Genomic DNA, 24,933 nt, shown 5'->3' on the forward strand with positions numbered 1-24,933 from the left:
AATGTATGATACAACCACATCAACGAATAAGAGTTCTGCACATAATAACACCATCCACAAACAGTAGGAGATTTTGCAAGCGTAAGACAATTTTCATCCGAAAGCGCATTAAAAAAGTGCAGAATCGACATTCTTTAGTAATTAAGTAAGGAGTTACGTAAATTCATAAGATAAGTAATTACCACTTGCTCAAGAGAAGCTTGTCAAAACACAGTGTTGGGATGCCAGAGGCAATATCACTTACATGAAATTATCGTTAACACTAGTTAAGAAATAATACTACCTACACACAGAAGGTGGACAGTAGCTTCCGCAAGGTGACCATTAGAATTTGTTACAGCTGACAGGCTGATGTAATAGCTGTGAGAACATTCCTACCATATGTGGTAGAGTGCTATGTTTAACAGATAATGGATACCTCACTCAGAAAGTCAGTGTGTACTGTAGCATACAAAATTGAGCTACATACCTGGACAACCCACGGCACTCTACTGAAGTGTGTCATAGGCAAACTGTCAGCTTCGTCTGACCTTTGCAACAGATGAAAGGCGAAACACTCTGTTCAAAGCAAGTTGTGCATCAAATTATGAAGGAGTTGAATCGAATACACGACGTAAACACTAGCTGTAAAACAAGATAACGGTAAAATATAAAAACGTGGAGCCAAAACGTGGGAGATGCCGAAATGGCGTCACATAACTGTAATCGTCTTCACTATAATAAACACACTACACTCAGTTTCATATACAAGAACGAGGGAACTTCAAAATCTATGTTAATTTTACTGAATGCTGTAGTACACCTAAAAGTGAAATAGATACATGACAGTTCTTCAGAATAGTCACTAAGCCTCTGTAAATAACTGCCGGAACATTCCACCAATCGTTCAATTCCTCGACGATAGAAATTCTCTCTACGGTCACGGAGTCATTCGAGAACTGCTGTGTGAACGTTTTTATCGCTGGAAAATCTGCAATAGCTGTGTATTAGTTCCTCAGTTGTCTGGAAATTCTCACCTGTGGTCGATGTCAATGTTCTTCCTTCCCGATCAGCGTTACCCACGTCTCTGTGGCTTTGATCCAACTGTAGGCATCATTTCACTGAGGCTGGACTCTACAGTGCATTTGATCTATACACTGCCAGAAATTCCCAGTGAATCTGTGTGCATTTAGACGTTTTGCCCACAAGAATCATACTGTACCGCATACTTCAACTTTATAGTACATTTCCAGTCACCGCACAATTTCAGCTGTTACCTCTACCACAGCAGAAACATGTGTGCAGGGAACTCAGAACCTCTACTCTCTTATGACAACATGTCACTCTTGCTGCACAATAATCTTAGTGTGACACTACATGTGTAATTTACTTTCTGCATTCCCAGCATAGATGTTTGGATATTCGGAAGGAGAGAGTAACGGTATACATCAGAAACCCACAGAACTTAGTAGCGGTAAACTATTAGGACACGCCAAGACATATCCTACACCAGAATCATTCCTTAAAAATCTGTATCATTTGGTGAGACTCCAGTGGATAAAAATGGATCTCATACAAACTGAGAACGGGATGTAGCTGTCGTTGAACAATTCACTCAGTCGTCATTATTTGCCTTGACGTATCTGAAAAAAATCCAGTATTCTAATAACATCAACACGTCGACATTGGTTAAAAGCTGCATATGCTTTTGAGCGCTGCGTCCCGTGATAACAGTACCATGACTATGTTGCTCGAATACGTCTGCGAGGAGTTGTAAATCTATGTGATTTTCGTTAAATTCATACATCGCGCACCGCACATGCTCCTACTCCACGTTCCACTTTATGTTTACTGGATACGTGCAGTGCAGAATAAAGAGGGGAAAGGGACATGGGAGACTGCGATCAGTGAGTACTCTCACCTAATCTAAGTTATAGTTCTCGAGTGCTAGTGGACACTGAAGACGATAAAGGGGACATTATATTTGGTACTTTGGAGGAAGGTGTTTCACAGGAGTATGCAGAGTTAATGTTAGTAAAGTGGACGTCTGTCTATGCTACAAATGGCCACCTCCTAACCACCCCTCTGCGTGGGCGGGGTCAGCTTCGTATTTCCAAATCTTATAACCTATTTTTATTGCATATTCTCATTCTACGCCATAAAATACGTACTGTTTACTCAAATCATCGTTTCCCATCCGTGGTAGATGGCGCTGTAACCGACAAATTTCAATTGTCTGTTTTCACAATTAATTGCTTCTACATTTCATTTACGGTGTAAATGTAAACCTTTGTGTTCTAACGGTTTTCGAGACATTAGGTTGTCTCCGTTTAAAACAAATACCCTGTATGTCCTCTAAAGACTATTTCAGTAACGATAGTGGAAGGACTAGTTGACAAGCTGGTGTTATTATATGTACCTACGACATAAGCAAAATCTCTTAATGTAAACTGACATAATCAGAATTTGTAATTACTTAGTGCTGTGAACCAGGCTTCTAGGTACACAACAAATATAAGTGGCTGCCACCACACGGACACAATCACTTGCCTGATGCCTTTCAGTTCCGAGGTGCAGCAGCCACCAGATGGTACTCACAAACTCTGACCACTCTCTGCTTCCATCCCACGTCCCTCTGCGCATCGCACTCCTCCGCTGACAGTATTGCCTGTCGCCAAATAAAACGCTGTCAACCGTGGACTACATTGCTTCCGCCTTGTACTGGCGGATATGGAAATCCTTCCGCCGACAGGCACAAAACACGATGCGCCACCGACACTCACACAGTTCTGATCCTGCAGTCAGACAGTTCAGTTCAGTGCCTGCAGTTACGCTACACAGAACAGTTCTATGGGTTTCGTTGAGCAGACAAAATTCCGACTTATCAGTCGCTATTTATGGAGAAACAGGACAATCACTAGTGTCTGCAAAATTACGTCTGTCAAAGATACTGTCATAAGGACAATATCCTAGACTGCCAAGAGACAGCAAAGTTATTTAAAGTTCATTGTATTGGGTATAGGATATCCAGTGCCACGCACTCAACTGCACTAAAGTTAAGTATCGTATTGTAACACACTCTTAATAAATGTTATTGGCTATTTCTTACTGTGTTGCTACATTCCTGTTCTAGCGCCACCCTGTCAAGCAAGTTGATACTAAATAGCTTGCAATCTGCCATCTTTAAAGAATATCGCAGTAATCCACTTTCCTGTTACCATGGACGTTAAGGCTGGATTAATTGTAACATTCAGTTACAACATTCACGACACTTAATAATGAAACCGTATGACATATCAGAAACTGGTTTTGATTTACGCTCAGTAGGAGTACACTGATCAGCCAGAACATTAAGACCACCTTCCAAATAGCTGGTATGTCCACCTTTGGTACGGGTAACAGCGGCGACGAGTCGTGGCGTGGTAGCAATGAGGCCTTGGTAGGTCCCTAGAGAGAGTTGGCACCACTTCTGCAAACACAAGTCACCTAATTCCCGTATATTCCGCTGATGAGGGCGATGAGTTCTGACGTCACGTTCAATCACATCCCAGATACATTAGATCGAGTTCAGATCTGGCGAGCAGGGGATCCAGCACGTCAATTGGAACTCGCCACTGTGTTCCTCGAAAAACTCCATAACATTCCTGGCCTTGTGACATGGCGAATGATCTTGCTGAAAAATGCCACAGCCTTTGAGAAAAATGATCGTCATGAAGGGGTGTACGCGGTCTGCAACCAGTGTGCGACACTCCTTGGCCGTCATTGTGCCTTGTACGAACTCCACTAGACCCGTGGATGCCCACGTAAAAGTTCCCCAGCTTGCCTCCATCCCTCAGTGCAGGCGTCAATGGGTGTTCCTCTGGAAGACGACGGATTCGCGTCCTCCCATCGGCATGATGAAGAAGGTATCGGAATTTATCAGACCACGCAACCCTCTGCCACTGCGCCATCGTCCAGTGCTGTTGGTCACGTGCCCATTTCAGTCGTAGCTGGATGGGTCGTTGGCTGCCGGAGGCCCATCGTTAGGCGTGTTCAATGTAGTGTGTGTTCAGACACACTTATATTCTGCCCACAATTAAAGTCTCATGTTAGTTCTGCCACAGTTTTTCGCCTGTCCTGTTTTAACAGTCTGGCCTGCCTACGACGTCCGACATCTGTATAATGACGGGTGGCCGCCCAGCCCCACGACATCTGGACATGGTTTCACGTTGGTTTCGCCACGTGTTGAAGACACCCACCACAGCACTCCTCGAACGCCCGACAAGTCGTGCAGTTTCCGAAATGCTCGTGCCGAACCCCCGGGCCATCACAGTCTGCCCTCGATCAAACGCAGATAGATAGAGCGCCTCCCCCATCCTACTCACGGATAGGATCCTCGCTGATACGACAAGCACTGATCGTGTGTCATTCCTCGCCAGGTGACGCTGCTATCAGCTGGACGGGTTTATATCGCTAGTAGGTCGGTGGTCATAATGATCTGCCTGATAAGAGTATATAAAATAGCGTAAAAATGGTAATTTGTTGGACACCGCTGTACTTCTTCTATCACAAATCATTAAATGCTGTTAAAGAAGAAAAAACTGTTCCACAGTGCATATGCGAACAAATTGTAAGGAAACCTGTGGTCCAAGGAATAATTCACTGCCCGACGTTTCGTCTTCCAATGCTGGAGACATCGTCAGAGGTTTTAACGGCTCACAAACCAAGTGAGTGTCAAAGTAGCTCTACAAACCTAACTATTTATGCGTATCCACGCAATGGTTGGTTCGAGACGTCATCAAAACGCTGCCTAAGATCGCAGAGTCGCGCCGATGTAAGTTAGGAAGCTTGTAGTGGGGAAGAGTAGGCGCTGTTAGTTTTATTTAGCACTAACGCCCACAATTTGTCTGATTTCAGTTCTTCGTTTTTTCTGTTAAATTGTTTTTGTGCTTTTTAATCCCTGCGGCCTGTCTGAACAACCTAGCGTAGTAATGTTTAGATATTGCTAAAACCATACTGTCAGAGATATATAATACATGTGCTCCCAATACATAGCGATACAAAACATAAAATCCACAATTTTGTAACATTTCGTTATTTTTTAAAGATATTTCGCCCACATATGAGTTCTTTGATACACATTCACTACAGGATACACAATTTTGCACATGTCTTCAATATATCTATGAAAATGGCTATGATCATGTGCCATTTGCTCCCAAGGACAAGTGCATGCAGCTTGATGGGCAAAACCTCATGCTGTTATTTTATTAACTGTGTTACATTTTTATGAAAATCACATTTTCTTATTAGACAATACAATCTGTGCAGTCATTACAGCCTACTATGTTGAGAGATAATAACAGGTGTGACCTATTTTGCATAAAAGCCCATCAATACCTTTGCTTAAGAATCCTTTACTGACGGAACTACACTAAGGTGACAAAAGTCATGAGATACCTCCTACTATCGTGTCGGACCTCTTTTTGCCCGGTGAAATGCAGCAGCCCGTCATGCCATGGACTCAGCAAGTCTTTGGAAGTCCACTGTAGAAATATTGAGCCATTCTACCTCTACAGCCGTCCACAATTGCGTAAGTGTGGACAATGCAGGGTTATGTGCACGAACTGACCCCTCGATTATGTCCCATAAATTTTCCATGAGATTCGTGTCTGACTATCTGGGTGTCCAAACCATTCGCTCGAGCTGTCCAGAACGTTCTTCAAACCAATCGCGAATAACGGTGGCTTCGTGACATGACGCATTGTCATCCATAATAATTCCATAGTTGTTTGGGAACATGATGTCCATCAATGGATGAAAATTGTCTCCAGAAGACCCAGTCCATTCCATGTAAACAAAATCCTCACCATTATGGAGCCATCATCAGCTTGCAGAGTGCCTTACTGACAACTTGGGTCCATTCGTGGGGCCTGCGCTACGCTCGAACCCTACCATCAGCTCTTACCAATTGAAATCGGGACTATCCGAGCAGGTCATGGTTTTCCAGTCGTTTAGGTTAAGACCGATATGGTCACGACTCCAAGAGAGACGCTGCAGACAATGTTGCGCTGTTTGCAAAGGCACTCACGCCGGTCGTCTGCTGCCATAGCCTTTTAACGCAAAATTTCGCCGCACTGTCATAAGGGATATGTTCGTCGGACGTCCTACATTGATTTCTGCACTTACTTAACGCAGTGACGACTCTACTCAAACGTCGCTGCTCTCAGTCGTTAAGTGAAGGCCGTCGTCTACTACATTGTCTGTGGTGAGAGGTAATGACTAAAATTTGGTGTTCTCTGCACACTCTTGACGCGAGGGGTGTGGAATATTACGATTTACGACATGGAATGTCCCATGTGTCTAGCTCCAACTACTATTCCGCGTTCAATGAATGTTAACTCCCATCATGCGGCCATAATCACGTTGGAAACTTTTTCACATAAATCGCCTGAGTACAAATGACAGCTCCGCCAATGCACTGCCCTTTTATACGCAATGTTACCACCATCCGTGTGTTGGCATGTCGCTATCCCATGACTTTCATCACCTTAATGTATCTTGTTGAAAGAGAACGTTACGGAGACCTCGAAGATGGTGCGCAATCAACGGCCTTAACACGTCAGAAATATAACTACTGATATCAAAATTAATGGGTATACAAATGAGAGGTGATCGTATTGTTTACTCGTAGTACTCCATACCATCAGCCCAGATACTGGATGCATACGACGATGACGAATCAACCAGGGAATAGTCTTGATAGGAACGGAGAACATGATGTAGGTGGTGATCTGGTAAAGATAGCTACTCAAACTGGTGGCAATAATGTGCACTTAGAGCAACTGTTTCAGCATCATGATCGGTCTCATCTTAATGCTGCTGTTAGGCGTGTTGACATGGGGTTGGGTTGCATTGGATTGGTTTGGGGGAAGAGACCAAACAGCGAGGTCATCGGTCTCTTTGGATGAGGGAAGGATGGGGAAAGAAGTCGGCCGTTCCCTGTCAAAGGAACCATCCCGGCATTTGCCTGAAGCGATTTAGGGAAATCACGGAAAACCTAAATCAGGATGGCCGGACGTGGGATTGAACCGTCGTCCTCCCGAATGCGAGTCCAGTGTGCTAACCACTGCGCCACCTCACTCGGTTGGGGTTGACGAAGGCACTGATGGCGGAGAGCATGGCTCACATTGCAGTAGTGCCAGTTGAGTGTATCAATAGATCAGGTTTCACTATACGTGGCCTGCACCTCAATAGGTATGGGAAGGGAAGGCTGGCAAAGCTTATAGTTGACGGTATAGTGGGTGGTGGTAGGATTATTCATGGAAAAATTCTTGTAGTAGTTGGTGTTAGAGCTGTTTTTCAAGGAGTTCTTTGAGGAGTGAAGGAGTGACCATGTACGTAAAAAACAGAATTCCATTTGAGTCCGTAGACGTATCATTGCTCTGCACTGAACAGGTATTTGAATTTTGTGCAGGGGTAGTTGAATTTATTGAAACTAAACTTCTGATTGTTGTTGTTTATAGGGCCCCCAACTCTGACTTCAGAGCAAAAATGGTTCAAATGGCTCTAAGCACTATGGGACTTAACATTTGAGGTTATCAGTCACCTAGACTTAGAACTACTTAAACCTAACTAACCTAAGGACGTCACACACATCCATGCCCGCGGCAGGATTCGCACCTGCGACTTCAGAGCATTTCTGCTCAAGCTAGAAGGGGATCTTGGTTCACTTTATACTTAACATTTGAGGTTATCAGTCGCCTAGACTTAGAACTATTTAAACCTAACTAACCTAAGGACAGCACACACATCCACGCCCGCGGCAGGATTCGCACCTGCGACTTCAGAGCATTTCTGCTCAAGCTAGAAGGGGATCTTGGTTCACTTTATAGGAAGTACCAAAAATAAGTTATATGTGGTGACTTCAATATTAATTTTGTGTGTGATTGTGCGAGAAAAAGGATGTTGGTAGATCTCCTAAACTCATACGATCTGATGCAAACTGTGTTTTTTCCAACCTGGGCGCATGGGAACAGTAGCACAGCCATAGACAATGTTTTTATTCATTCTTCATTGTTAGATGGACATTCTGTTAGTAAAAGGGTGGTTGGTCTTTCAGACCATGATGCACAAATTTTAACACTAAAAGGCTTTTGTACTCAAACAAATGTTATACATAATTACAAACTATGAAGGAAAGTTAATCCAACGGCAATAGAGAGTTTTTTAAAACTTGTTAAGGAACAAGAGTGGAAGGATGCTTATAATGCCGATAACATAGATGGCAATGATAATATTTTCTTTAACTCATTTCTTATGCCCTTTGAGAGTTGCTTTTCATTAGAATGTTCTAAACAGGGTACTAGCAGTAAAAAGCATCCTGGATGGCTGACTAGTGGGATAAAAATTTCATGTAGAACAAAATGGGAATTATATTAAAATGCTAGAAGAAGTCACAAAAAAGCTACAGTAGCCCATTAAAAACAGTATTGTAAGGTGCTTAAAATGTTATTAGAAGGCAAATAGTATGTGGTACGCAAATCGAGTAGCTAATTCACACGATAAAATTAAAACCATATGGTCAGTTGTGAAGGAAGTGTCTCGTCAACAGCACAAGGTCGATGATATAAAGTCAGTTTATAGTAAAAATATTTCTGTTACTGCTAAATCAGATATATGTACAGTATTTAACAATCATTTTCTGAGTATTGCTGCCGAATTAAATAAAAATTTAGTTTCTATGGGGAGTTATATAATTCTCTTTGAAAATGCCTTTCCGAGGTTGATGTCTGAAACACTCCTCTGTGATACAGATTTGGGGGGAAATTGAGTCAATAACTATATCACTGAAGACTAAGACTCTCATGGATGTGATGGACTGCCTAGCAGAATATTAAAGTACTGTGCTGCATACGTTAGCCGTGTACTTGTCCATACTTGTAATTTTTCCTTTCAGAATGGTCAGTTTCCTGAACGCTTAAAGTACTCAGTAGTAAAGCCGCTTTATAAAAAGGGAGAAATAGATAATGTAGACAATTTTAGACCTATTTCTATGTCATCAGTGTTTGGTAAAGTTATCGAAAAGGCTTTCTATGTAAGGGTAATTGATCATTTTATATCATATAATTTGCTGTCACATGTACAGTTCGGCTTTAGAAGTGGTTAACAACTGAAAATGCTATATTCTCTTTTCTCTGTGAGGCACTGGATGGATTAAAGGTTTCGAACGCTCGGCGTATATTTTTTTTATTTAACTAAGGCGTTTGATTGTTTTGATCACAAGATATTGCTCCAGAAGTTGGACCATTAAGGAATACAGGGAGTAGCTCACAGTTGGTTCACCTCTTACTTTAACAACAGACAGCAAAAGGTCACTATTCACAGTGTTAAGAATGGCTGCAATGTGGGGTCTGAGTAGGGCACAGTCAAATGGGGAGTGCCCCAGGGATCAGTGTTGGGGCCACTCCTGTTCCTTATTTATATAAATGATGTGCCCTGTAGTACTGCAGTTAATTCTAAAATATTTCTGTTTGCTGATGATACTACCTCGGTAGTAAAGGATGTTGTGTGCAACCTTGACTCTGTTTCAAATAGTGCAATTCATGACATATGCTCATGGCCTGTAGAAAATAAACTAACGCTAAATCACAATAAGACTCAGTTTTTACAATTTCTAGCACACAACTCAACAAAACCCGATGTTTTAATTTCATGGAATATGTGTTTGATTAGTGAAACTGAACAGTTCAAATTTCGAGGCGTTCAGATTGATAGTAAACTGTCGTGGAAAGACCACGTTCGGAATCGTGGTCCAAGACTTGATGCTGCCATTTTTCTATTCGAACGGTATCTGAAGTAAGTGATTGTTCAACATGAAAGTTGGTCTACTTTGCTTATTTTCATTCGCTTATACCCTATGGTATTATTATAGGTGTAACTCTTCCCATTGCCAAAAGATATTTTTGGCCCGAAACGGGCAGTTCGGGCAATAAGTGGTATAAGTTCACGAACCTCTTGTCGACAGCTGTTCACTTGTCTGGGTGTTCTGACATTGGTCTATCAATATACATATTCTTTAATGTCGTTTCTTGTTAACAATATCAGCTTATTCCCCGAGAATTAGCAGCTTTCACTCAGCTAATATTAGGCAGAAATGCAATCTGCATTTGCATCGCCCTTCCTTGACTCTTGTGGAGAAAGGTGTACAGTATACTGCTGGATCCATTTTCAATAAGCTACCACAATAATTCAGAAATCTTCGCAGTAATCCACGCGTTTCAAATCGAAACTGAAGAGTTTCCTCATGGGTCACTCCTTCTACGTTATATTGTTGATTGAGTTTACTTAAACTTATGGCTTGTCTTTTTTCTTGGGCTCATAAATATTTTATATGATCTATTATTACTTTTATTTTGTAATTTCTTGTACTGACACGTTCCATGATCTTGCAGATGTAAAATTTAAAAAAAAGGATTCTCTCTACTGCCATGGCAAGGTCAAGTAGTAAACAGTTCCCCTTCCTGACTCAAGGCATGTGATCTGACTGTTTGGTCCTGGGCGGCTCGTTGGACATTTGAGCATAACCATAGGCTGTGGTATTACGAAACAGGGTTTAGCCTCGCGAATTATATTTTCTTAGACTGAAAGTCTCATCTGTAGAAAACAGCATGCATTCCCCAGGCTACTCTACAATGAAACTCAGTTCATTCATGACATCGAGAAGACTGTTATTAGTATGTTCCTTGATTTTCGGGAGGCGTTCAGTGTGAATCGGTACTTTCGCCTAGTGAATAAAACATGAGCGTGCTGCAAACCAGAGAAGCTACGAGACTGGATTGAAAACTTCGTACAACATACGGCTCGGTGTTCTTTCTTACCGGCGACATATCATGAAATATGAAAGCAGGGTGTACGCGAAGAGCGATGTCGTTGTTGCTGTCGTCGTCTTCAGTCTGAAGACTGGTCTGATACAACTCTCACGTTACTCTATCCTATGCAGGCCTCTTCATCTCAGAGTATCTACTGCAACCTACATCTTTCTGAATCTGCTTCCTGTATTCAACTCTTGGCCTCCCTCTTCGATTTTTACCTTCGACTCTTCCTTGCAGTACTAAATTGGTGATCCCTTGATATGTCATAATGTGTCCTATCAACTGATCCCTTCTTTTAGTCAAGTTGTGCCACAAATTTCTTGTCTCCTGAGTTCTGTTCAGTACCTCCTCTTTAGTTATATGACCTACCCGTCTTTTCCTCGGACCGATACTTGTCACGATATATACATATATTATGTGGATAGCGTCGTGATCTTTACGATGTTGCGAATGATGCTGTTGCGTATAGAGAAGTCGTAAAGAAAGAAAACTGTAAGGCAATGGAAGAAGACCTGTAGATTATAGACGCTTGATTTAGGGACTCGAAGTTACCCTTAAGTGTAAACAAATGTAACGTACTGCACGTAAATAGATAGTAACACCCGTTATTCTTCGATTACACTATAGCTACTTAAAAATGTTCAAGTGTGTTTGAATTTCTAAGGGACCAAACTGCTGAGGTCATCGATCCCTAGACTTACACACTACTTAAACTAACTTACGCTAAGGACAACACACACACCCATGCCCGAGGGAGGACTCGAACCTCCTTATACACTATAGCTAATTAAAAATGTTCAAGTGTGTTTGAATTACTAAGGGACCAAACTGCTGAGGTCATCGATCCCTAGACTTACACACTACTTAAACTAACTTACGCTAAGGACAACACACACACCCATGCCCGAGGGAGGACTCGAACATCCTGCGAGAGTGGCCGCGCGATTCGTGACATGACGCCTCTAACCGCGCAATCACTCCTCGCGGTATAGCTAATTAATTGCTGGAAAGAGTCACGAGTGTTAAACATCTAGGGCTATACGTCTGGAGCGATTTATAGTGTAACGAACGCATAAAACTAGTTGTAGGAATGGCCTGTCTCAGACAGAGATTCACTCCGAAAATCCAGAGATCACGTAACTCACCCACCAAAAAGGTAGCCTCCGAAATCTTCAGTTGACTGTTTCTTGAGAATTTTTCTTCAGTCTAGGAGCCAAACAATGTAACATCAACAGAGGAGATAGAGAAAATCCAAAGAATGGCACCGCGTTTCGTCATGGGTTCATTTAGTAATCACGAGAACATGACGGAGATGCTCAGTCAACTACAGTGGTAGGCGGTGGAAGAGAGACCTTGTGTATTGAGGAATGTGTACGTTCCAAAAAGAGTCAAGTAATATATTACTTTCTCTCACGTACATCATAATGGTAAAATTAGAAAAATTCGAAATCATGCGGAGACTTGTTATTCAGGAGATGGAGGCAATGACAGTGATACAAGAAATATACTCCACTGCGCTCCTTAAAGCGGTTTATGGAGGCTACATAGAGGTAAATCATCCAGAAAGAGGCACATCGGGCAATAACAAAACGACCTGAAAAATTAAAAAATGGAAATTTGTGGAAGGTCTTATGGGACCAAACTGCTGAAGTCATCGGTCCCCAAGCCTACAAACTGCTTAATCTAACTTAAACTAACTTACGCTATGGACATCACACACACCCATGCCCGAGAGAGGACTCGAACCTCCGACGGGGGAAGCCGCAAGGACCGTGACAAGGCGCCCTAGACCACGCAGATACCCTCGCGGCCAGAAAATTTACAATTAGCCGAAACAAATTGTATTGAAGGTCATGAATACCAAAATTTTAGAATCAGAAATCGTAAAAAAATTGGACAGTTACTCAGACGCAATGCCTTCACTTTACGTTGCCCTCTGACTTTGCTGAACCCACTTCGCTTTCCATCCGATCAAAATACCATGCCCCTGCAGAAACACTAGGAAACATCTGGAGACAAATTTTCTGTTTCTTTCTTCCAACAGTACGCACACCACCACACAACGGTGTCGCAACCGTGATCAGAGGAAATATTTTGCTGGGAAGTCCGTAAATGATAGCTCTTGCGAAGGACATTGAGAGCAGCCAGTTGCGAGCGTCCTGCGCCCCCACGTTACCACTTAGATTCTGCTGAATCTCTCACCAGGTCTAGCTCAAGAGCAAATCGCGTGACCTCTGGCTAACTCGCGTGCTTCTCGTTAAGTCCAGCCCACAACGTTTATTTTGATGAAGCCTGCTGTTTCTAATTCTCTCTTTTTCCAGCCCCTTGGAGTTTCGGTACCAAGGTGATGCATTACCGTGCCTTTCTTCTGTGCCCTCTTGGCACCCCTGTATTTGATAAACTTTACACGTCACTTGACGTCACTTTTTTATTTTTGTTTTGTTCTATTCAGTGGCAACAGTTAACCTGCCTATCCTCAGATACCCCTTCGTTCTTTTCGCCAGTATACTAAAACTCTAATTTATATCCTTTGGTAGCCTTCTTTGAAAGCCCTCTTCTTGCATCAGTCAATCTCCTTCTAATATAAACAGAATAGGCAATTCATCACAAGTTGAAAGATCTACTTTATGAACATATTCTCCAATCACTAAGTTACAGTCGACTTGCAGGGGCTTTCTGTCCACCTGTTTGCCTGGGTCATCAAAATGAGTCACTGTAATTGGGAAAATTCTATCTTAGTTTCACTTAGTGTTTGGTTCAGCGATAGCTACAACAGTGTAGACACAATAGAACCGCTCTCTAAGAGCTAATAGTCGTTTTTTCACTGCAGTTTCACTAACATTTAATTAACAACACATCAGTTATATTTGTTTGATACCCACAATCTTCTTGAAACATTATGAGAAGGTGAGCTGAATTTGGTTTTGTCCTTGTTCATTCCTCTTTACAAATATTCTCCTTTTGAGGTTACTAGCAGTTTCTTTATAGAATCTGTTTGCAAGAGCCAGCAGTCAGTCATGTCAGCCATGCTCGCTTCTTTCGCATTTTCATCCCTACAGTGAACATTCCTATCATAGGGATGGCAGTACACAGTCCACATTCCATCTAAAAACTACAGGTAAATAAGTGGCAGGCAAATGAAAACGAGACAGACTATAAAACGAGAATGGCTTGGTCTCTGGTAAAGCATGTAGTTGTGTGTGCACAAGTGTCCACGCTATTGGAGATCAGCCAGTAACAGCTCGAAGTTCACCACTGTGCCTTTGCCTGTTAAATGTACTCGATGTGAAATCAAAGAGTCTTGTGTGCGTTCGGCTTCACTACGGAGCCCGGGAAAGTGGGACAACGAGGTGTAGTGCTGTTTTTGACCGCAGAAGCAGGGTTAGGACAGCACTGCATGCCTGAATGGCTGTTGTGTGCGGCGAATACAGTACATCACGCACACATGTATTCGCGTGGAATAAACAATTTCGAGAAGGTCGGGTGTCATTGAAAGATAGCAGTCGCCCAGCACATCATCTCATTATCTCATTTGTCATTGCACCAGTGAATGTTGCGATCAGAAATAACACACTTACTGTGCGCCACATGATACAGCCCCCTAACTGTAAGTTAGTTATACGTAAACATGTTTTATCCACCCTGTTGCACAATTCCGCTGTAGCTGATACATATCTAATGAACACAGTTACATTCATCATTGTTTTTCCGGAAAATAGATCAAGAAGAGGGAGGGGTACACTCCACACTGCCTTTACTTCCCCTGATCCCGACTATAATTGCCGTACTACAACTTGTAAAGTTTCATCCTACAAATGTACGTCTGTATTTTCCTGCTTATACGTTTCTACCCACTTTGTTAGAGCGGTAACAGTTTCACCTGTAATAGCAGCACGTATTTCCATCATTTCTGATATTCTACCAGTGCCGTTACAGTATCAGAGATAAAGGAAAAAATTACTCTCATATTACACACAACAATGAAATACATCAGTGTATACGCCGGATGATGGTCAACGTGATTCAGAACTGTCTTGTGCCAGTTGACCAAACTGCCTACAAGTGTCACATGCATCTGGTACTGATTTAGTGCACGCCAGCTCATTCCGTGGTAAATTAAAAAAAATTTATCTCACTGGCGATAAAATTTCCTGGTAATTACTTTAAAATATGATAAACCTGCAGATTCTTGCAGTTTAACAATCGACACTTCGAGAGTGAGATTAATGTCTCTACGACTCGACATAGCGACACACAACAAACAAACTAGAAACGCCAACAGAAATATTCTCACTCGCAGTGCTGCATTACACTGGGTTGGGAGTCTGGACGGCGACGATGACGATGCTGCAAACGGGGTGCCACTACAGCGGGGCCAGCCGACCTAAGCATTTCTGACCCAGTTTATAAGGGCCTGGTCTGAGATCCTTACGGTTGCAGGATGGAAAAGCGTTGAGTACTGTGGTGAAGGTCAGTTGGCGCTCTGTGTACTAATGGAATAGCATTAGCAAGACATACGTTTATTTAAGTGTTTAAATTGGGTCATATTCTCAGCGTCCATGGTGAGGCAACCCGCGAACAAAACACATATAGTACAAGGTGTACAACTTTGCTCCCGCCGTTTTTCCCCAACATTTGAGGCTTTAATAAAACAAACTGGTTACACATGAATCATTCAAAGTATTTTCCATCGCTGGCCACTACTTTCTCCTATCTTTCGGGCAGTGTACGAATCCCGCGTCGCCGGCCGAAGTGGCCGCACGGTTAAAGGCGCTGCAGTCTGGAACCGCAAGACCGCTACGGTCGCAGGTTCGAATCCTGCCTCGGGCATGGATGTTTGTGATGTCCTTAGGTTAGTTAGGTTTAAGTAGTTCTAAGTTCTAGGGGACTAATGACCGCAGCAGTTGAGTCCCATAGTGCTCAGAGCCATTTGAACCATTTTTTGAATCCCGCGTCGAAAAAATGGTTCATCTTTCAAAGCGATGCACGAATCTAACCAGTTTGTGACTTCTTCGTGAGTGTTGGTCAGCCAGGCCGTGCGCCATTGATCTACACAGGTGATAGTCAGAGGGAGCAATGTGTGAATAATACGGCGGGTGGGGTAGCACTTCCCATTTTAACGTTTCCAAGTATGTTTTGGCCTCTTTTACAACGTGGGGTCGAGCGTTGTCGTGCTGCAAAATCACTTTATCGTGCCTCTCGCTGTATTGCGGCCGTTTATCTTCTAATGCTCTGCTCAGACGCATTAATTGCGTCCGATAACGAGCACCTGTGATTGTTTCACTTGGTTTTAACACCTCTTAGTACACGACGCCGAGCTGGTCCCACCAAATGCAGAGCATGATCTTGGAGCCGTGAGTATTCGGTTTGGCCGTCGACGTGGAAGCAAGGCCGGAATATCCCCATGATTTTTTGCGTTTAGGGTTATCGTAATGAAACCATTTTTCCTGCCCGGTCACAATGCGATGCAGAAATCCCTTCCGTTTTTGCCTCTGAAGCAAATGTTCAGAAACACACAAACGCCGTTCAACGTCTCTTGGTTACAGCTCACACGGGACCCAAGTTCCTTCTTTCTGAATCATGCCCACAGCCTTGAGACGTTTCGAAATGGCTTGCTGTGTCACTCCCACTAATCGTGCCAGTTCTCCTTGAGTTTGACGTGAGTCTTCACTCTGCACTGTCTCCAGTTCTGCATCTTCGAAAACGTTCTTTCTTTCTTCCACCACTATACCGGTCTAAGACATTAAAATCACCGTTCTTGAAGCGTTGAAAACTCACGACACGTTCTTTCACTAATAGCGTCCTTACCATACGTACTTGAGAGCATTCGATGAGACTCAGCCGCCATTTTCTTCGTAGTGAAACAAAACAGTAACACCTTCCGCAAATGACGAGAATTAGGCTCGTAAACTGCCATTTTCAATCAAGGACAACTTTATGAAGCAGACACAAATCGACTAATGTTTGAATGAGGTTATGTTGACCGAGGTCCAAACCAACTGCCTAACGTCTGTGATCTGTTTCTTTCGTCCTCTACTTACCGTTGTCACCACCTATCGTCAAACGGCGGAAGCAAAGTTGTACACCTTGTAGAACGCGCTGACTCGTACATCTCAGTAGATTATAAAGGTCATTGTCTCCATTGTGGCAGCTCACACAACACCGCGCTGCCATGCAGTCAGCGTGCGGCATGCGCAGCTCGTACAGTGATGTCGACCACCAGTTCATAGACTGCGTGTTACTGCTGCACTCTTCGGGAAATCGAAGGGGTGTGCCCAAATAAAATAAGGAAGTTCTGCACGGAATGCAGATGGTAGTGCAGTGTTGCGGAGCGCCTCTCCTCTGGAGGCACGACATGGGCGCCAAAATCAACTCAAAGAGGTCTGGCCGCATTTGTCCTCCTTTTCTGGGCTCATCAGCGTTCTACTCTGCACCTCTGTGTCACAACGGCGGTTTTCAGGGCTTCAGTTGGGTGATATTCCCCATGTCAGTGGTCAGATAAGCAGTCTTATGGAACATCTTCCCTTTCTTGCGGCATCATGTTGTGCTGTCAAAATGACGTTATGATCCCTCCTGAACAGGTCTTGTTGCTGAATTAACGATTCGTACTTCTCGCTCGAGCGATATGAAGCAACAGCTTCCGGGGTGTACCACATTTATGCAGTATTGCTTCTCTGCTTGTTTGTCATTCTGACTGCTACATGGCGCGCTGGCCTGGTTTAACTGGGTATTGGCTGGAGACAACTTCAGGAAAATTTTGCACTTGGCCATGATATCTTACTGTGATGGAACACTGTAATGTGATACTTGTGCATTGTACCCAGAGCAATATTAAATATAAAAATAATATCTAAAGATGAATTGTTACTCGTAATACGTGGCCTCAAGCCCCCAAATTACCCATGTAAAGTATATTCATAAGTAAAATAAAAGTCATCCGTACTGAGCTGTTCTGGCTGATATTTTTCTCGTACTTTAAGTTATCCACCACACGCACTAACCAACTAGGTCTCTCATTTGTCTCTGTCTTTCCTAGCGTTCATTCCGCTGTAGGGGTTTCATTATTTTCATGATATGGCATATTTATGTAAGCAGTCCTAATAATCAGTGGATTTCATGTAATAACAGGTACAGAAAATTGTCTAAAACCAGAAATTGACAATAGTGAGATTTTTGGGTAAATCTAATTGTGTGTAGAAAGTGTAGATTAATGGAAAATGGAGGTGGTGTATTTGTCACCGTAGACGAGAAACTCACATCCACCGGCATATAAATTAAAGCTCCATACGAGATTATTTGGAAGAGACTAAACATGAGGCGTGGGCATAAACTTATAATTTGATCCAAGACGTAGCTGCATACTCTACAGAAAACCTCAGCTGGCTAGTACTTCAATTTCCGAATGATACTGTAATCACTGAAAGAGACTTATCATCCAGCAATCGACTGACAATATTACAGTTTTGTAAGTGGTGGGTGTAACAAGATATCCTACGAAACAATATTAAATGCATGCTCTGAAAACTACCTAGAAGATACTTCAGAAGACCAGTCACGATGGAAATACTCTAGACCTAATGGCAACAAACAGGCCTGATGCCTTTGAGAATATCCATACTGAAGCTGGTATTAGTGCTATAGGCAGTTGTAGCAAAAATGATTACTAAAGTACAAAGCGCAACCAGAACAAGAGGAAGATTTAAGTGTTAAGAAAACTACGGTCGAATCAAATATCGGAGAGGAACTCTATAATTTATTTCTAGGCAGGAACACGTAGAAGAACTGCAGTTCAAGTTTAAAAGAACAGTGCACCATCCACTGATAGATAAGTACGTGTCAGAGAATTTCATGATGGGAGAAATCTTCCGCGATATGCAGTCACTGTAAACAAACTTCTAATACGCTGACAGAAAACTATCACAACACTAAAAAATAATTAATGTAGCGTAATGAAATTTTTCCGTCACTGTATGTGTGAAACAAAGCATAGCGCCATACATAGAGAGATGCTAAATGGAACGCTTTGGGTTATGAAGAGGGCAGTATGTTAAGCATTCAATGATTACGGTACCAGAATCTTATTGAAAGATCTCTTACAAAACCCAAAGAAATACTGGTGCTCATGGGTGACACAGTAACTGCAAAGCAGAAGCAGAAATTCTGAACTCAGTTTCAAACGTTCTTACCAAGGAAGATACAGAAGTATCTCTTCAATTTACTTATCGCACGACTCCAAAAATGAGTAATATAGATATTAGCACAAGTAATATAGGGTACATTCACTGATCAGTCAGAACACGACGATGCCACATCACGATGTGTTTGATCGTGCTCAGATCTGGCGAGCTGGGCGCCAGTGCATCAATTGGATATCGCCATTGTGTTCGTCAAACTACTCCACTACTCTTCTGGCCTTGTGACATGGTGCATTATCTTGTTGAGAAATGCCACTTCCGTCGCGAAATATGATCGTCATGAAGAGGTGTACGTGCTCTGCAACCAGTTTACGATACTCCTTGGCCCTCATTGTGCCCTTCACGAGCTCCACTTGACCCATGGATTCCCTGTCCCACAGTACAGGTGTCAAGGAACTGTTCCCCTGGAAGACGACAGATAGGCGCCCTCACATCGGCATGATGAAGAAGGTATTGGGATTCATCAGACCATGCAACCCTCTACCACTGCGCCCACGTCCAGTACCGATGGTCGCCTGCCCATTTCAGTCGTAGCTGCCGATGTCGTGCTGTCAACATTCGCACATGCGTGGGTCGTCGGCTGCGGAAGCCCATTGTTTGGAGTGTTCGGTGCACTGTGTGTTCAGACACACTTTTGCTCTGCCCAGCATTAACGTCTGATATCAGTTCCGCCATACTTCGTCGCCTGTCCTGTTTCACCAGTCCGCCTAGCCTATGACGTTCGACATTCGTAGTGAGGGGTGGCCTCCCAACCCCACGACGTCTGGACGTCGTTTCTCCTTGGTTTCTGAAGTGTTGGCAGAAGAGCCAACACCGTGTTGCTAGAGGAGGCCGAAATGCACGCGTTTAAACTCACGCAGGCTGGCGTGAGGTCTGGAAAATGACAAGGAATTATAGTAGCCAAAAATAGTACATAGTTTCTGGAATACTTAACTTTAATCCATAATTGGAGAACATCGCTCTTGATGATACATAATTACAATCTCAATATAAACTGGTAATGGCGCCTTGCTAGGTCGTAGCAAATGACGTAGCTGAAGGCTATGCTAACTATCGTCTCGGCAAATGAGAGCGTAATTGTCAGTATATCATCGCTAGCAAAGTCTGCTGAACAACTGGGGCGAGTGCTAGGACGTCTCTCTAGACTTGCCGTGTGGCGGCGCTCGGTCTGCAATCACTGACAGTGGCGACACGCGGGTCCGACGTATACTAACGGACCGCGGCCGATTTAAAGGCTACTACCTAGCAAGTGTGGTGTCTGGCGGTGACACCACAGTTTCACCACGTGTTGAAGATACTCACCACAGCACTCCTCGAGCACTCGTTATGTCATCGTAATTGGAAGGAAACACAGGTCACGCTCATCCACAAGCAGGGTGGCAGGATCAAAAAAACTACCGTCCAGTCTCATTGACGTCCACCTGTTGTAGAATCCTAGAGTATATTCTGAGCTCAAACATAATGATGTATCTCGAAAATCCTGAAATACATGGGTCAAGACTATCAGTGCAGTATTTCTTTACTTCCAAAAAGCTTTTAACTCGGAAACACAACAACGGTTATTTACAAAAGCACGATTATTTGGAGATCCAAACAAAATCTGTGCCTGGACTGAGGATTTCTTCGTAGGGAGAACACAGGGAAGTTTGTTGGTATTCTTCCTGTTGATGTTGTGTGTTAATGAATTGCCAGGTACAACTAATAATCACTTCATCTTTTTACAGATGATGCAGTTATCTGTTATGAAGTACTGTCTGAAAAAAGGAGCACACACACACACACACACACACACACACACACACACACACACGTATATATATATATATATATATATATATATATATATATATATATATATATCCGATCTCAGTAAGATTTCAAAGGGGTCCAAATACTGGCAGTTGATTTTAAATGTTCAGAAATGCAAAACTGTGCACTCCACAACACAAAACAAAAAAAACGAGAAAACATGACATCATCACAACATCAGCAATGATCACAATTAGAATCAGTCAACTCATACAAATATATGGGAGTAATAAATTGTGGAAATATGAAATTGAATGATCACATAGGCTTAGTTGTGGGTAATACAAGTGGCAGACTTCGGTTCATTGGCAGGTTACAGGGAAATGCAGTCAGCCTACAAAGGGAACTGCTTACAAATGAGTTTTGCGTCCCATCTTCGAATATTGTTGAAGTGTGTGGGACGCGTATAAAACAAATTAAAAAGATTATCAGTGAACGCTCACACATACTGTTTAGTAGCAATACCGGTTTCGACACTTAAGGCATTTTCAACCGTTGGAACGTGGATCTCCTGAAGGAGCCTTGAGCAGAAGCTCTCTCCCGTCACGTACTGACGCAGACATCGGATAACAAATCCATCGAAAATAACGTAAGTGTCTAAACTGATAGCCTCTGTAGTCAAATTCAGTTTGGTCTGTGACAATCCAGGCCAACAACGTGATAGTTATGAACATATCAAATGAGACTAGTGCGGGATATTGAAAATGTTCTGGAGGCAGAACGAATAGTCGTAGGTTTCTTTGACTCACTGGACACCGTCAAAGAAATATCGAAAAACCTCAATAGGCAGCCGCTTGAAAACAAATTCCAGTTATTGTACGAAAATCCTTTTACAAGGTTTGAAGAACTTGTATTAAGCGAAAAATCCAGAGATATGTTTCAGTCCAGATTACATTAATTACAGCACGTACAGAAGCGTTTAAGCAGTCGTTCTGCCAGCGCTCCTTACGCGTTTGGAACGAGAAGAAACCTAACATGTGGTACACTCCACCACACACTTCACACTGATTTGTAGAGCATGTGCGTGGATGTGGATGTCTTTGAAGCTTGTGGTCAGATGCCACAGTCGTCGATTAACCTAAGGGAGGTCCCCCCGTCGGAGGTTCGAGTCCTCCCTCCGGCATGGGTGTGTTTGTTGTCCTTGCGTAAATTAATTTAAGTTAGATTAAGTAGTGCGTAAGCTCAGGGACCGATGACCTTAGCAGTTTGGTACCATAAGAACTTACCACAAATTTCCAATTTTTCCTAAGGGAGGGAAGTAGCAAGCGTCATCTGTCTGTCATTCGCGTAAACTTTCTTCTGTGTGTCATAGCACTTCGGCTGTTTTTATATTGTTTCTATGTGTGAAAAAATGCCTAAAATCCACACCCACGCTGGCTGCTGTACCTGATCGATGGTCTTTCATCCTTCATGAAGATTCGATCTTAAGTCTGTTTTACACAAGCGACACCGTGATCAAAACCGACTACTCGTTGATGATGAGAGTCACGTACTTGTGTGTAAATCAACCCCAAATACGTCGCGAGTGGGTCAGTCACATCAATGATCAGTTGACTGTCCCGTATGTGGAGTTCTAAAACCTTGAATATGCTGCAGACTACTCATGCCCAGAAACAGGAGACTTTCGCCTCGTCTACTAACATCGCAAGTTAATCTATCCACGCCGAGCACTCTCCTATTACAGTAAATGACGCGTATTAAGCTATGCGAGTAGACCAGGTTTCTCGTTATCGTCGTACTAACAGGATGCACTGACTAGACGCAATTTCCAGACAACAGCGCGAATCCGAATGTTGAAGTGCCTATGAGTCTTACATAAGAACACGAATTATATTTATTAGTTAGACACATGTATAGCGTTGGTATAACCAAAATTTGTGTTTGTTCTGGTGATACACGTTGCCAATAACATAAACCGAATGTAACTTGCTTGTAGAATTCTCGTGTGTCCACTTAGGTCACGTCGTAAGTTATCCACGATACTCCGGCAGATCCGTTGTCATCTTCAGGTTGTTCATGATGACTCCTGCTCCGCTATTTTCTGCGTCTTTAATACGTTAGCTGTGACCCCCTCCAACACACAGCTCCTGCCGTTGCCTGTACAGCTGCTGCGCTGGATGGTGGCGGTAGTATGGGTAGCGACGCCCGTCTGCGAACTCATTTACATCATACTCCGCAAGGCACGTAACGGTGTGTGACGGAGGGTACTTCTGCTACCACTAACTGAGGGCCCCCCCCCCCCCTCCCCGTCTCTGTTCGGCTCGTGAACGGCCCTCTTGGGAAGGATGATTGTCGGTAAGCCTCTGTATTAGCTCTAATTTCTCGAATTTTCTTGTCGTGGTCATTTCGCGAGGAAGCAAGTACTATGTTGTCCGACTCTCACTGGAAAGCGCTCTCTGGAAATTTCAATTGTGAACCTCTGCGTGATGCACAACGCCTCTCTTGTGGCGTCTGCCACTGGAGTTTGTTGAGCATCTCTGTAATGCTCGCGCGCCGACTAAACGATCCCATGACGAAACAAGCCTTTCTTCGTAGGCTCTCATCTCTTCTGTCAGTCCTATCTGCTAAGGATCCCAGATTGATGAACAGTACTCAAGAATCGGTCGAGCAATCACTATGAAAGCCAATTCCTTCGTGTATGAATTACATTTCCTGACTGTGATCTCCAGTGTGAGCGCCGTCGCTGTCGGCTGTGGACCTCACTGTACAAGAAGACTTTTCTTTTTTCTTATAGGCCCAGTGCAGAACTCAGTTGTAGGCCGTTATCTTTGTTAATTAGACTATGTTGGACCCTAATTTCAATGGTCTCTTTCATAAAGCAATCCTAGAAGATAGTACATTGGCTAAGTATCTGGGTTTTGCTGTAATCCATAGTACTATCAGTTACGGTACTGAGGTCGGCCACGGCTGATTCGTCGAAGTGGGGTGATTCAGTGTGGCGTTTATGTTCATGCCACATTTGTTCTACAGTGCGTATAGTTTCCCTGATGTATGCTTTGCCGCATTTGCAGCGCAACCGGTAGACCCCTGGTTTTCTAAGGCTTAGATCATCCTTTACTCATCCTAGTAGTGTCAAAGTCATAGGGTGTGGACTAGATACACATTTAACATCGTGTCGCTCTACGTTCTGCCGCCTTTTCTGGAGGAATTGCCGACATATGGGATGCAAGCTAGTAATTTGTGATCCTCATTTTTCCTGCTGTTTTCTAGGTACAAGCTTTCTAAACGCCCGCCTTATTTGCTTGGTGCTGTACCCACTTCTTCGGAATGTGGTCTCCAGGTGCTTTAGCTGAGCTGTAAAGCTGTCTCGGTCACAGATGGATCGCATCCTGCGAGCAAGTGTGTAAATCGCATTAACGTTTGGAGTTATGCGTACTGGATGCATGCAGATTTAGGTTAGTTAGTGTAGTTTTTCTGTACACAACATGTCCCAGCTTGCCAACTAGTTACCGTTTCACTAGCACGTGAAGAAAGTTATGGCGCCATCCTGCTCCATGCTGTATGTTGGAGTGGAGCGAGTTGGGGAGATAAAGAAATTCACGTAAGCTTTCCCGTCCATGTGGCCAAACGATGAATGTGTCATCCATGTAACGGTAGAAACACGTTGATTTTAATTGGGATTGCTCCAGGATATTCTCCTTGAAATATTCGATTAACAAATTTTCCACGACCGGCATTCCACCCCGTCTCGTAGTCGGCAATACAGGAGCAGAAACATGCATGCGCAGTGGCAATTTCCGGGAATCTGCGGTGTCTTTGATCTTCAGCGCCGTACAGTTTGCTCGTGACACTTGCCTTGTCAAACGCAGAGAACCCAACGTACAGTATCAAAGTGCCTAGCATCATTAATTAATTTTTAACAGCAGCAAGGGGAGTCTGTATCGCTGAAGTGTGCTCTGAGAAAACTGAGTAGAAGTGGTAAGAACAACGATCCTATTCCTCATAATTGGCAAGCCTCTGATTTCCACCTACTGCTGTATATAAATAAATTTGTAAAGCAATAGACAGAAAATCATAGGAAGTTCTGGTCTTACGTTAAATCAGTAAGTGGCTCGAAACAGCATATTCAGACACTCCGGGATGATGATGGCATTGAA

At 43.2% G+C, this 24,933-nt stretch overlaps 1 protein-coding gene across 1 annotated transcript in view; it reads left to right on the top strand.

Annotated features, from left to right (window-relative positions):
• Positions 1-24,933, top strand: part of LOC124556082 (protein eva-1) — a 350,386-nt gene that overhangs the window by 74,768 nt on the left and 250,685 nt on the right. The gene's annotated exons all lie outside the window — the stretch shown is intronic.

This window comes from Schistocerca americana, chromosome X (assembly GCF_021461395.2).
Source record: "Schistocerca americana isolate TAMUIC-IGC-003095 chromosome X, iqSchAmer2.1, whole genome shotgun sequence".
In the NCBI taxonomy this organism is placed as follows: Eukaryota; Metazoa; Arthropoda; class Insecta; order Orthoptera; family Acrididae; genus Schistocerca; species Schistocerca americana.